At 48.6% G+C, this 12,366-nt stretch overlaps 1 protein-coding gene across 10 annotated transcripts in view; it reads left to right on the plus strand.

The window, feature by feature from the left end:
- The window catches only part of LOC141995026 (ankyrin repeat and fibronectin type-III domain-containing protein 1-like), a 559,159-nt gene that overhangs the window by 464,149 nt on the left and 82,644 nt on the right, over window positions 1-12,366 (plus strand). For 2 of the 10 annotated variants that reach the window (XM_074965746.1, XM_074965743.1), the window contains exon 1: window positions 1,702-1,949. The exons of the other annotated variants lie outside the window; for them this stretch is intronic. The gene's annotated coding sequence lies outside the window, so the exon portion shown is untranslated. Of the gene's footprint in view, window positions 1-1,701; window positions 1,950-12,366 lie in introns of those variants that run through there. 10 annotated transcript variants of the gene reach the window in all.

The following is a 12,366-nucleotide window of genomic DNA, read 5'->3' on the forward strand; positions in this document are numbered from 1 at the left end:
CACTGGGAGATGGGGTTTTCGGAATTCAGCAGATAAGCATTAGTCTCTTGAGCTCATATGGAATAAAGTGGGGGGACCCATTGCTTGGCCCAAAGCTGGTTTGATTTGACATTTGCAGGGTGTACATAACCCACCCATTTACATATATGGCAGTGTGGTGCCAGCCTCTGGTTGTCAGTAGGCACTGGAGCTGGGCTGATGCGCACGATGGAGAAGGGGATGGAATTGAAGAAGAAAGGTAGTACAAATACGACGTGTTTCTGTCATCTGAAGTTTTTGGCACATAAAACTGCAAGGGAATGGCCATTGTGCATGATGTGTCCTGAAGAGATAGGGAATAGAACACAACAAGATGGGGAGAGTTTTGGGCTGTGCTGTCTGCGATCCAATAAAGTCCCCCAAAGATTAACTAGGACAATCAGCTCTTCAACTGCGGGATCCCATACCAACTCAGGAACTGAAGAGTTCAGCTGTCCCAGGCAGCTGAGTGATCAGCTGCTTCATGAGCATCACCTGCTGCTGAATGTAACAGTGGTAAAGAACCGCATGCAGGGCATTTCAGGCTCAGGGAATCACGTGGGCTTTAGAAGATCATATGCCATAGGGCTCAATCCTGCAAGGTGCTGAGCACCTTCTGCTGCCCTTGACTTCAGTGGAAGTTGAGTGTGCTCAGTGTTTGTATGTGATCAGACTCCCCAGTCTTCCATCTGCGCTGTGCCAGGATCTGATGTTCCTAACCCATCCGCAGGCCACGCCTCATTTAGCTACGCCTGCAGACCATGGAGAGGAGCATGGTGTGCAATGGCTGGGGTTGGCCATTGGTGCCTACAGAATAAGTAGGCTACCAATGGTTCCCTCTTGTTAGCCCATTAACTTTTTATTACTTATAGGGTTCAAATAAGAACTAGATAAATTCATGGATGATAGGTCCATCAGTGGCTATTAGCCAGGATTCGCAGGGATGGTGTCCCTAGTCTGTGTTTGCCAGAAGCTGGGAATGGGCGACAGGGGATGGATCACTTGAAGATTACATGTCCTGTTCATTCCCTCTGGGTCACCTGGCATTGGCCACTGTCAGAAGACAGGATACTGGGCTAGATGGACCTTTGGTCTGACCCAGTATGGCTGTTCTTATGTTCTCATCACCCACATCTTTTTGTTGGGTGTTCAGATTTCCAGGGGGAAGCGAGTTGTCAGACCAGGTTTCTATGGGAAGCTGGTAGTGCCACAGATAAGAGGACGTTGTAGCCAAGTGGTTTCATCTCTGGATGTGCCCCCGGCAGTGGAATTGGTCAAAAGCTGAGTCCAAGAGTGTTTTTTGACTTCCTACAGGTTATGCTCCGAGTTTCTGAGAAGCAGGGAGTTAGCAGCCGGTCCCACACAGGCCCTGCTGCTGAGCTGAAGGTATCCTTTGCTTTTGACTCTCTCTCTTTGCCTTTTTTTTTCTTGAGTCTGCACAATGACTTGTTGTTATGTAAAACACCAGTGAGAGTGAGCCAGAGAGAGAGAGGGAGAGAGATTCTTTAGTGTCGGAATCTGAGTCACATGGGCCTGTTTTATATCCCCCTCTGCTAATCTCGTTTCTATAGAAACAAGATTGAAAAAAAAAAAAGTCGAGTTGAGAGCTAGAGAACCGAGGTGATGGGCGAGGGAACTATAGGTGGCGAATGAGGAGGAAGGGCCGGCGTGTGTGGGGGGACGCGTAGGCAGGATAGGCTCGAGGGGGGATCTGGCAGTTGCAAAGTGGGGACAGGGACCAACGGACGCTATTCCCAGCATGAGTGATTAACTGTGACGGAGCACTCGTGCACACGCGCGCGCGCGCCTGTGTGTGTGTAGGGGGGTGTTGTTTGTTTGTTTGTTTCTTTGAAACATTTTCTGAAATGAACTGATCCTTCCAAGAAGGGGAATCAGGAGAGACTGAAAGAAAGGGACCGGAGCATTGGCAGGTGAGTGAGCAAACGGGGTAACAGGCACCCACCTAGAGGGCTCCAATGCCAGCCAGTTTGTGTTTTTGGCATTCTTTCCTAAGTGGGAGGTCCGGCAGTGCAGCCCGCTGGCATGGGGTCCCGCTCCCCAGGATGTCGAGTCAGAGACATTTTCCCCAAGCACTGAGCTTGCCACAGTGAGAGTGAATAGTGGCGAACGGGACCCAGGGCACACTGCCACTCAAAGACATCAGCATGTGTAAGAACATGCCATTCTGGGCATCCAGGTGAGAGGGGGTTTGCAGCAAGACACCTGCATTAGACTGTTTGAGTGGAGGGCTGTTTGGTGTTGTTTCCTTTCTGAAGCCTGAGGAATGTTAAGCCCTGGCTCCCTAAAAGGATGCTGCTGAGTGGGAAGCAGCTCCTGGTGTTAATGGTCAGGTTTGATTTTTGATTCTGATTGTATCCAAGTAAATAAATAGCCCTTGAGAGTCGAATCTCTCTGGAATGTAACTCATGCAGTGAGCAATGCTCTCTCCCTTCCTGTGCGATGAGTCCTTCCGAATCCCGGCATGAGGCGTGTGTGCCCGTCAGGGTGACCCCAGTTAGAAAGCTGAATCCTTAAGTGACAGAATTGTGATTGGAGGGTTGGGGGGGCAGCAAAATCATTCAGCTGTTTTGGTTGCTGTAGAGAGTCTGAGCTGCTCATAACCATTGCACCAGCATGTGCACTGCTTCCCAGGACCTTAGCCTTTCTATAAGCATGTGTGCTGCCTCTTGGGACACAGTGCTGTCTGTAATTCTAAAGCACGAGAATATCTGCTGCCTTCCTGAACCAGAACCATTGCAAAAGCACATGGCTTGTCAGTGCAATCAGTGCACAGGTGTAAGTGTTTCCTACCTAAAATATGGATTCTCAGTTTCGAATGCACAAATGCACATGCATTCTCCAGCCTGTCTACCGCCACTGCATAGGTATGTGTCCTGCAGGGCTTGACTTGTCTGTAGGCATTGTACAAGGGTGAGTGCTGTCTACACCTTATTGTGGAGTTGTGGAGTTTTGGTCTGTCTGTAGCTATTGAACAAACGCAAGTGCTTCCTCCTTGCAATCTGGTCTTTCTGTAAACACTGCATGGAGGTGAGTTCTGCCTACCTGGACCCCCATCTATCTGTAACCATTGCAGCGAGCCTGAATGCTGCCTGCGTGGTTTCCAGTGTGTCCTGAAATGCTGTACTTGAGACTCTGGGCTGGCCTTAACCACCCCACAAACGAACCTGTTTCGTCCTGACACTTGGGACTTTCTGAAATGATTGTATAATCAAGCATGTGACCCTTTGTAAATACAAATTGCAATAACTCTTCCAGTCTCCCATTCATGAAGGCCTAGTGTAGAATTCAGAAGGAACGGTCGTTAGCAGGTGCCCGTTCTGGCAGGTATAGCATAAGAGTGAGCTGGTGAGATGTGATCAGGGTCTAGGTTACAGGAGGAATGGTCTGTCAGAGTAGTTGGGATATGGTGCACACAGGGCTGTCCCTACCCATACGCAAAGTATGCAGCTGCATAGGGCACCAGGAAATTTGGGGCACCAAATTTTCTGGTGCCCTACACAGCTGCGTGCTGCTCCAGCCCCTGCTTCACCTTTTCCCCATGGCCCCTGCCCCTGCTCCACCCTCCGCTTCCCTCGCTCTGCCCCCACTCTCCTAAGAACTGCAGCAGGGGTCAGGCCTTCAATCACCGGCGGCGTTAAGTGGAGCAACCTGGCCCCAGCTCGCTCCGCTCCCCTGGCTCCCAGCCGCATGGCTGGTGAGTGCTAGGGGGCAGTTCCCCCCTGCCCCCAAGCCTGGGAGCCAGGGGAGCAGAGCGGAGTGGGCTGGGCCTGGGTCACTCCACTTCCCACCCCCCGTGAGCGCGGGGTCGGGCTTGGCTGCCCTGCACACACCAGGCAGCACGAAGTGGCGTGACCTGGCCCCAACCCGCTCCGCCCCGCCGGCTTGTGCTGGGGGGGCAATTCCCCACTGCCCCCGAAGCCTGCTCCTGCTCCGCCCCCCCCGCAGAGACCTGGGGCCCCACACAGACATCCTTGTGGGGGCTGTGTAGGGCACCAAAATGGCTAGGGATGGCCCTGGGTGCAAACTTGCTCTTGTGGTCTGTTTGTTGGGATTTCTCTTCTAATCGCTTTCCTCTCACTGTACTGCTAGGGCAATACACCCTGGGCCCAGTTCATTTCTGATGTAAACCCAGTGAAGCTATTAGGATGAATTGGGCCCACTACATTTTTGGTTTCAACTGAGCTTTGCCAAATGTCACTCAGCCATTCCCATGGACTAGCGAGCGAGCAAGTCAAACGCAATTTTAAAAAAATTCGCCATCACTTTTATAAAGGGCAAGTGAGTTGACTTGGTGCCTGGGCTGGTACATCTTTGCGACAACTTAGCAAGAATCTGCTAGCTGAGGAGCATGTCAGAACCAAGGCATCCAGCTCTCACCATGCTTCCTCTTGGTTTGTCTCCTGTTTCACGCTCGCTAATGCTCCTGCGGCCTGTGAGCATTCACTTGAACAATCTGATTTTGGAAGAGTCATCCATTGTGGTGGTGGAATCAGAGAACACTGTCTGGGTCAGATGAGGAGCTTCCTGGTTTGAGCATTGAGGCAATATCATTAATGTCTTCCCTGCCTGTGCTGTGCAGGAGAAGAGGCTGGAAGAGAATGAGCAGGGAGGGGAGCAGACAGCCACTTGTTGCAGCCAGGACCCAGACACTAGCTTTGAGCCTGAGCAGGCGCTGCTTTGGGGGAGGGTTTGACTGGGCTGCTTTCAGAGTTCTCTTTGCTCCCTCCACCCATGCCAGGGGACCATACCAGTGAGCAGTTGTAGGAAGAATAGAACAAATAATCAAAATATACCAGGTTTTGAGACTGTTGTTAAGGCCATAGCAGCACCAGGATCCAACCAGCAGTGTTTATGTCTAGCCTGGTCCAGGTGACTTTTTCTCATGTCAAGGAGCAGGCATTGAGGCTGGTGCGATGGCCACATTTACCATGTGGCGTTCCTGCTGTGCACTTATGTGCATGAAGCTGTACTTTTATATCAGAGCGAATGTGATGCCTTTTAAACAGCCTCCCCCCATACACATGCATAGCTGTGATAATTCCCATGTCCCCATCATGTTTTCTGCTGGTTTTAGTTAGTTGCCATGCTAAACTAAAGGCTTTTTTGAGGGGAGTGGGATCAGGGTGTTATTAGGAGGGAATAGCTGCAAGCTTCTCCGTAGCTGATAAATATTTTTGTAGACAGGATGAAATGTTCTGATTCAAATGCTGAAACGGGGCAGTGAGCATGTTTAATCTAGCTGGCAGATGGTAAATCCTGGAGGTGTGATTGACGGTACAATATGCTAGCTAAACAGCCTTCTCCGATAGGTAGGAGAGGATTCTTTCCACCACTGCGGTTGATACTTCGTCTGATGGTTTTCTGTGTGTGCTCCATTGGCTTCTCTGAGGCAAAGAGAAAACAAATCAAAACCTTTGCAGGTGCAGAACTGAAGGAAGAAGCTCTGGAAATTCCAAACCTTGCTTGCCAAGCAGAGTTCTCCTGCTGGAAGGCACGTTAGGCTTCTACCCAATGCACAGCTACAGACTAGGGACCGAATGGCTAGGCAGCAGTTCTGCGGAAAAGGACCTAGGGGTTACAGTGGACGAGAAGCTGGACATGAGTCAGCAGTGTGCCCTTGTTGCCAAGAAGGCCAATGGCATTTTGGGATGTATAAGTAGGGGCATAGCGAGCAGATCGAGGGACGTGATCGTTCCCCTGTATTCGACGTTGGTGAGGCCTCATCTGGAGTACTATGTCCAGTTTTGGGCCCCACACTACAAGAAGGATGTGGATAAATTGGAGAGAGTCCAGCGAAGGGCAACAAAAATGATGAGGGGTCTGGAACACATGACTTAGGAGGAGAGGCTGAGGGAACTGGGACTGTTTAGTCTGCAGAAGAGAAGAATGAGGGGGGAGTTGATAGCTGCTTTCAACTACCTGAGAGGTGGTTCCAGAGAGGATGGTTCTAGACTATTCTCAGTGGTAGAAGAGGACAGGACAAGGAGTAATGGTCTCAAGTTGCAGTGGGGGCGGTTTAGGTTGGATATTAGGAAAAACTTTTTCACTAGGAGGGTGGTGAAACACTGGAATGTGTTACCTAGGGAGGTGGTAGAATCTCCTTCCTTGGAAGTTTTTAAGGTCAGGCTTGACAAAGCCCTGGCTGGGATGATTTGATTGGGGATTGGTCGTGCTTTGAGCAGGGGGTTGGACTAGATGACCTCCTGAGGTCCCTTCCAACCCTGATATTCTATGATTCTATGATACTGGCATTTGGTAGCAATCACTGAGGAAAGGTGACATTCAGTAAAGCATTGGGTTTCTCCTTTATAGTGGGTGGATAATGGACGTGGCTCACCTCAGTCCCCTTTCATTGGGTTGGGATTAAATTCAGCCAGGACCCAATTGGTCTGCTGTGTGCTCTAAAGGGCTGTGTCCAGCAGGAAGTTGTAAAGTTACTGCTCATTGTGTGGGATGCTCTGCATGGCCACATTTCCAGCTGGCTCTTGGAGAGGCACTCTCACATTCTGGGGCAGGAACCAGTTGCAAAGTCTGAGACCTCTGGGCTGGATTACAGCAGCATCAGCACGGTGTTTAGTGTATACATTATTTCCTGTTGTTAGGTAAATTACCCTAAAGCCCCCCTCAGTTGTCTTTCAAATATCACATCTGTGATAGCTCTGCTGCAACCTGGCAGTCAGAGAGAGGGGGACAGTGGCTCTCAAACTGTGTTCTGTGGATCACGGGTGCTGGTTGGAGCTCTTCCCAGAGGTTCATAGAGGGACATGGTTTGAGAAGCAAGGAATGGCAGGAGGGGGGTGTCCCTAAGTGCTCCATGCAATGAAAAAAGCTGGAGATTGCTCCTGATCCCCATTCTCACCCAGCTCCCATTCCTGCTTTCTGAATGATGTCCTAGTCTGCGTGTGCTGAGGCTGGAGAAGGTCCATTTTAAAACATTGAATAAAACCTCCAGCTATGGCAGTAGGAGTCAGCTGGAATGGCATTGATGTGGGTGCAGTGCAACACCCTGGAGAAGGTTAGCCATTATGTTGTACATAATCCTATAGGCCATGCTGATGGGAGCAGTAGGGTGTCATTGGTTTTTCAGCAGCTGATCAGTCCACTGAACAAAAAGCAACTGCCCCTTTTTAGGTCTTTCGTGCACACCTAGATCAACTGTTGTTAAGCTGCTGGAATGACATTCCTGCTGATTTCTTCTGAGACATGCAGCACCTCAGTGTTCCCATCTGTGAATTGGGGGGTCTGTAGTGGGGCAGCTGCCCCTCTCCAGTAGGCAGGGGTTAAAAGAAGCAGTGGAGAGGGCTGTGGCTGGGAAAAGAAGTGAGAGCAGCTGAGTGAGTAGCTGACCACAGGTGTGGCCAGCTCAATCAGGGCTGTGGCCCAGGAGCTGAAGGAGTCTCAGTCTAGCCCTGGAGTGGGAAGGGCTATCTCTCTGGGAGCAAGGTACCTGAAGTAGAGCAGTGCTGGGGAAGGGCAAAGGGAGCTGGGGAGCTCCAGCCTGGTAAACCCCCAGGCTGCAGGCCTTGTTGAAGGCCTCCGAAAGGTACTGGGGCAGCCTGGGGATAGGCAAAGGCAGCAGGTCCTACCCCCTTGCCAATGATGAGTGGCCATTGAAGCCTGCAGTTTGCCCCAGTGAATGGGGGCTAGATGATGACTGGCAGTAGCCACTGAGGCAAGGTGGGCTTAGAGGGTTGGGGGTTCTCCTGGGAGGAGAGACCCAGAGAGTGGGGGTACTGCTGGGACAGAACCCTGAGGTAAAGGGCACTGGAGTCCAGGAAGGACACGGGGGCCTGAGGCAGGAGGCGCTCTGATTGCTGGATGAGCTAATTCCCAAATGACCAGCAGGAGGTGCTGTGCCAGTGAGTCTGCAGTCTGCTACAAGGTCATAAGACCAGCAATACATCACAGGGGGCTTGTTGGGATTAATTCAGTCAGTTTGTGAAGTGCTGTGAGATCTGCTCATGGAAGGTGCTTTGGAAATGAAAATATTAGTGGTGGTGTTTGTTGTTATTACTGTGGTGTTCTCTTCTGCTACATGAGAGGAGGAATAGAGGCCACCCCTTTGCACTGCTAGGTAGGTTGTGACTAGTCACCAAACAGCTATGCTACAAGAAATGTACAAAGTAGCATTTAAGCAGAGGATATCAAGGCATTTACGGATGCTTCAGTGAAACCAGACTATTTACCAATCAGTGTATCGGAGTACTTGGGGGTCTTCATTTCAAAGTAATAAAAAAGCAACTAACTCTCACCCACACACATTATAGTTCATAGATTCCGAGGCCCGAAGGGACCACTGTGATCATCTTGTCAGACTTCTTGTAAAAAGGGAGGGAGGCAGGCCAGCCAACCCCCAGGGGCCAGGTGAGAGCCCTTGCCCCACTGCAGTAGAAGAATGGTGATTGGACTGATGGTGGTAACCCAGCCTTTGAAGCAATTGATGCTGAAGCCTTTCTGCCTATTGCTTGCTGCATATCAGTTAATTGCCTTGGGTTATGCATTTCTGGGATACTGCAAACTGCCTGATTTATCTGCATATAGTCATAGTGTAGCAGGTATGATTCATCCCCCTACTGCAGTACAGTTTATATAAACCAGTACTGTATAAATAGCCAGATGATACTGTAACATTCTCCTAGGTTTCTAATTGAAAAAATACCATTGGAACTCTCAGATCCACACAGGAAGCAGGAGTTTGCTTTAATGAGTTGTGGGAAAGATGTTCCTCCAGAACTGCAATTGCCTGATAACTGGAAATGGTTATGCTAATGAAATTTTCAGATGATGCTGAACTGGGAGGGGTCATCAATATCAGTGAGAAAACAGTGATGGCATAGGAAAGATGGACTAGTGGGGAGGGCACTGGACTGGATCTCAAAAGATCAGGGTTCTGGTTCAGGCAAAGACTCCCTGTGTGACTGTGGGTTAGTCATTTAATAGATTCATATGTTTTTAAGGCCTCATAACACAGGCCATAGAATTCCACCTCATTACCCCTGTATTGAGCCCAGTAATTTGTGTTTAGCTAAAGCACATCTTCCAGAAAAGCATCTGGTCATGATTCAAAGACTTCAGGAGATGGAGAATTGACTATTTCCCTTGATAGTTTGTTACAATGGTTAATCACCCTCACTGTCAAAAATGTGTGCCTTCTTTCCAACTCAAATTATTTGTTTGGCTTTCACTTCCAGCCGCTTGACTTTGCCCTGGGTCTCAGGTCCCCATCTGCAAAGTTGGGTTAGAAGAGACCTAGCTCACAGGGGTGTTGTGAGGATAAAATTCCTTACTGATTGTGAGATGCTGAAGGCTACATAAATATCTAGATAGATCATCCAAAGGGATCTAGGGAGGCATAAACATGATCCAAAAATAATGAAATAAGATTCGACTAGGCGGGAAGTGGTGAATGATGCAGAGTACGGGAAGGAGAAACCTAGAGTGCCGTTGTGGTGATGAAAGTGACCTAAGGTTGAGAGTTACAGCAAGTTAGGTGTGTTTGCAATGTCATATGACAGCAAAAAAGGCCTGTGCAATTTGGGGCTCTGGGTGCAAAGGCATCAGGCTGCAGACCAGCAAGGTGACGGTGATAAGCTCTGAGGGGATTGGTGGTCAATTCTGGGCACTAGAAATTGACTAATTGGAGAAGTCCTAGAGGGTGAGAGGAACTGATTGTTTTCTTCAATCAGAGGAGTAGCCATGTTAGTCTGGATCTGTAAAAGCGGCAAAGAGTCCTGTGGCACCTTCCAGACTAACAGACGTATTGGAGCATGAGCTTTATTCACCCACGAAAGCTTATGCTCCAATACTGTTAGTCTAGAAGGTGCCACAGGACTCTTTGCTGATTGAAGAAAGAAGATTTTAAAAGTTATGTATGTTGCAGCTTGGTCTGGTATGGTGACTTTGGGGGAATGTGATGACTGTAGAGTGTAAGCAGCAAGAAGAGAGTGTAATTCTGTGGAGGGGTCACAGAGGGAAATTAATTTCATCTCATTATTCCTAGTGAGAACATTTAGGCTGAATAGCATCAAAAACCTCCAGACAGTGGGGTGTATTGGACTGTAGAATAGTCTCTGGTGGGGAATGGCAGAAGACCTATTGCTTAAAACTAAACAGCAAAAAGCACGAGGAAATATAGTGTGAGGAACACTCCTGTGCTGGCAGAGACATGGGCTAGATGATCAGAGGAGTCTTTCCTACCTCTATGGGCCCAATCCTCCCATTTGATGAGTGTTTCCTGATAGATGCTGAAAGCCCTCAACTCCTATTGAGTGCAGTGGAGGCTGCAGGTGCTCAGTACCACGCAGATGGCACTCAGCCTCTTGCAGGACCCAGTGCTCTGTCAGTAGAGAGTGCTGAGGACAGCTGGGAGAGGAGGCAAGGGCAGGTGACGCAGGACAGCAGCTCCACCAGTGCAGCATCCACCTTGGACTCCATGCTGCCATGTGGCTAAACAGAACAGGGGGAAATGCAGCACAAGAACTGGGAAGTCAAAGGTAGTTACATCCACTTTACGCCAGGCTTGAATTTGGTACAAAATGTCCCATTTCTGAAGGTCATCACTACAGAACCTTTACTTCCATGTTCCCTCTTTCCCTGTCTCAGCTTTGAACACAGAAACGGCCTGAGAGATGAGAGATCACTTTACCAAGCCTTAGCTAATTGAAATATTACTCATTACAATATGAGCTTTGACATGGGATCAAAGGAGAGTGTTTAATGACAGCACTGGTGTTTGTGCAATGTGTTTTATAGACAGACTTAATGAGATGCTTAAATTGTTCCTAATCTAACCCCTTCTCCCACAGTGATTTCTTCAGCATTGAGAAAAATCTGTATTTTTTAAAAGACAAACTCCCATCCCTTACATCAAAGCAAATGACTTTTTTTAAAATGTAAAGAATGACCCCAGAAGGTCTGACTGACTCTTTCCCAGTGGTGATGTTTACAAAGACATCTTCTCCTTCCAAAAACCATCTCCACCCTGTCCCAAGCAACAGCAATTTGTACACTGAAAAATAAATCAATAACCAGCGTTAATGCATTGAAGATGTCTGTGTTTAAAATATGTCTGGAAGAAAGGCTAGCCAGTCATGGTCTGTTCAATTATTGTACAGCAAGAGAGGCAGAGAGCTCACATTTCTGAGAAATACCTTTTTGGGGGGTATGTTGTTCTGTTTAAGTCAGTTGAGAAATGTATTAACTTAAAAAAAACATAGATACCCAAACTGGTACAGATGCTATATGGGCAGATTAGAGAGACACAGTGAGGGAAGTGGTATCTTTTCTTGGACCAACTTCTGTCGGTGAGAGAGACGAGCTTTTAAGCCACATCAAGCTCTTTGTCAGAGCTGGGAAAGGTTCTCTGAGCATCACAGCAAAATGCACGGTGCTGTGACATTGGGAGTAGCTTTCCCAGTCCTGAAGAAGAGCTCTGTGTAATTTGAAAGCTTCTCTCTCACCAGCAGAAGTTGGTCCAATAAAAGATATTGCCTCCCCCACCTTGTTTCTTTAATATCCAGGGACCAGCACAGCTACAGCTACGCTGCATACACATATGAGCAGGTTGGAGTTTGTTTCCTTGCCGTGCAGATCTGTGTGGATGGTTCTCATTCAGATGTGTCAGATCACCAGGGCCTCTGTCCATATGGTTTACACCTTTGCAGCCAGACTTATCATCTGCCCTGTTTTTTCCACATTAGTCTTGTGTCCCAGTTTTTCTTTCTCCCCACTCCACCCACACGCACACGCACACACACGCACCTGCGCTCACACACAGCACAGAAGAAGGGGAAGAGAGTGAGAACTGTTAAAAGTTTGAAGCTGTTGCAGGACATTGCACATCATTGGTCCAGCATTCTTGTTAAGAGAGAGAAGAATGATTGTTCTTGGAGAAGCAGTGTGGCCTAGCAGATTGGCTACTGGACCGGCAGTCAAGATACGTGGGTTCTACTTTCAGCTCTGCCATTGAGCTTGTGCTAGTCACTTCAGTTCTGTACCCCTGGCTATTCTTGCTCTGCTTTGTTTGTTTAGATTGTAAGTTCATCAGGGCAGGGACTGTCTCTTGCAATGTGCATACCAGGTGCAGTGGGGCCCTGGTATCATTAAGCACTAATAATGACAGCAGTACATTTTAGGGTTTTAAATGTCAAATGCTGTTGCTTGATGCTCAGTTTACAAGAAGGAAGGGTGGAGGGTTTGGCTGGGGTGCTAGGCACTGCCAGCCCTGCAAGCTGAACTTGGGATCTGAAAGCCAACATGGGTCTTTTCTGGCTTGTGCTTCGTCAGTGGTCGCCAGTAATAAAGGTTCTGCAGGACAAATTCTACCTT

The sequence above is a fragment of the Natator depressus genome, chromosome 10 (assembly GCF_965152275.1).
Source record: "Natator depressus isolate rNatDep1 chromosome 10, rNatDep2.hap1, whole genome shotgun sequence".
Taxonomy (NCBI): domain Eukaryota; kingdom Metazoa; phylum Chordata; order Testudines; family Cheloniidae; genus Natator; species Natator depressus.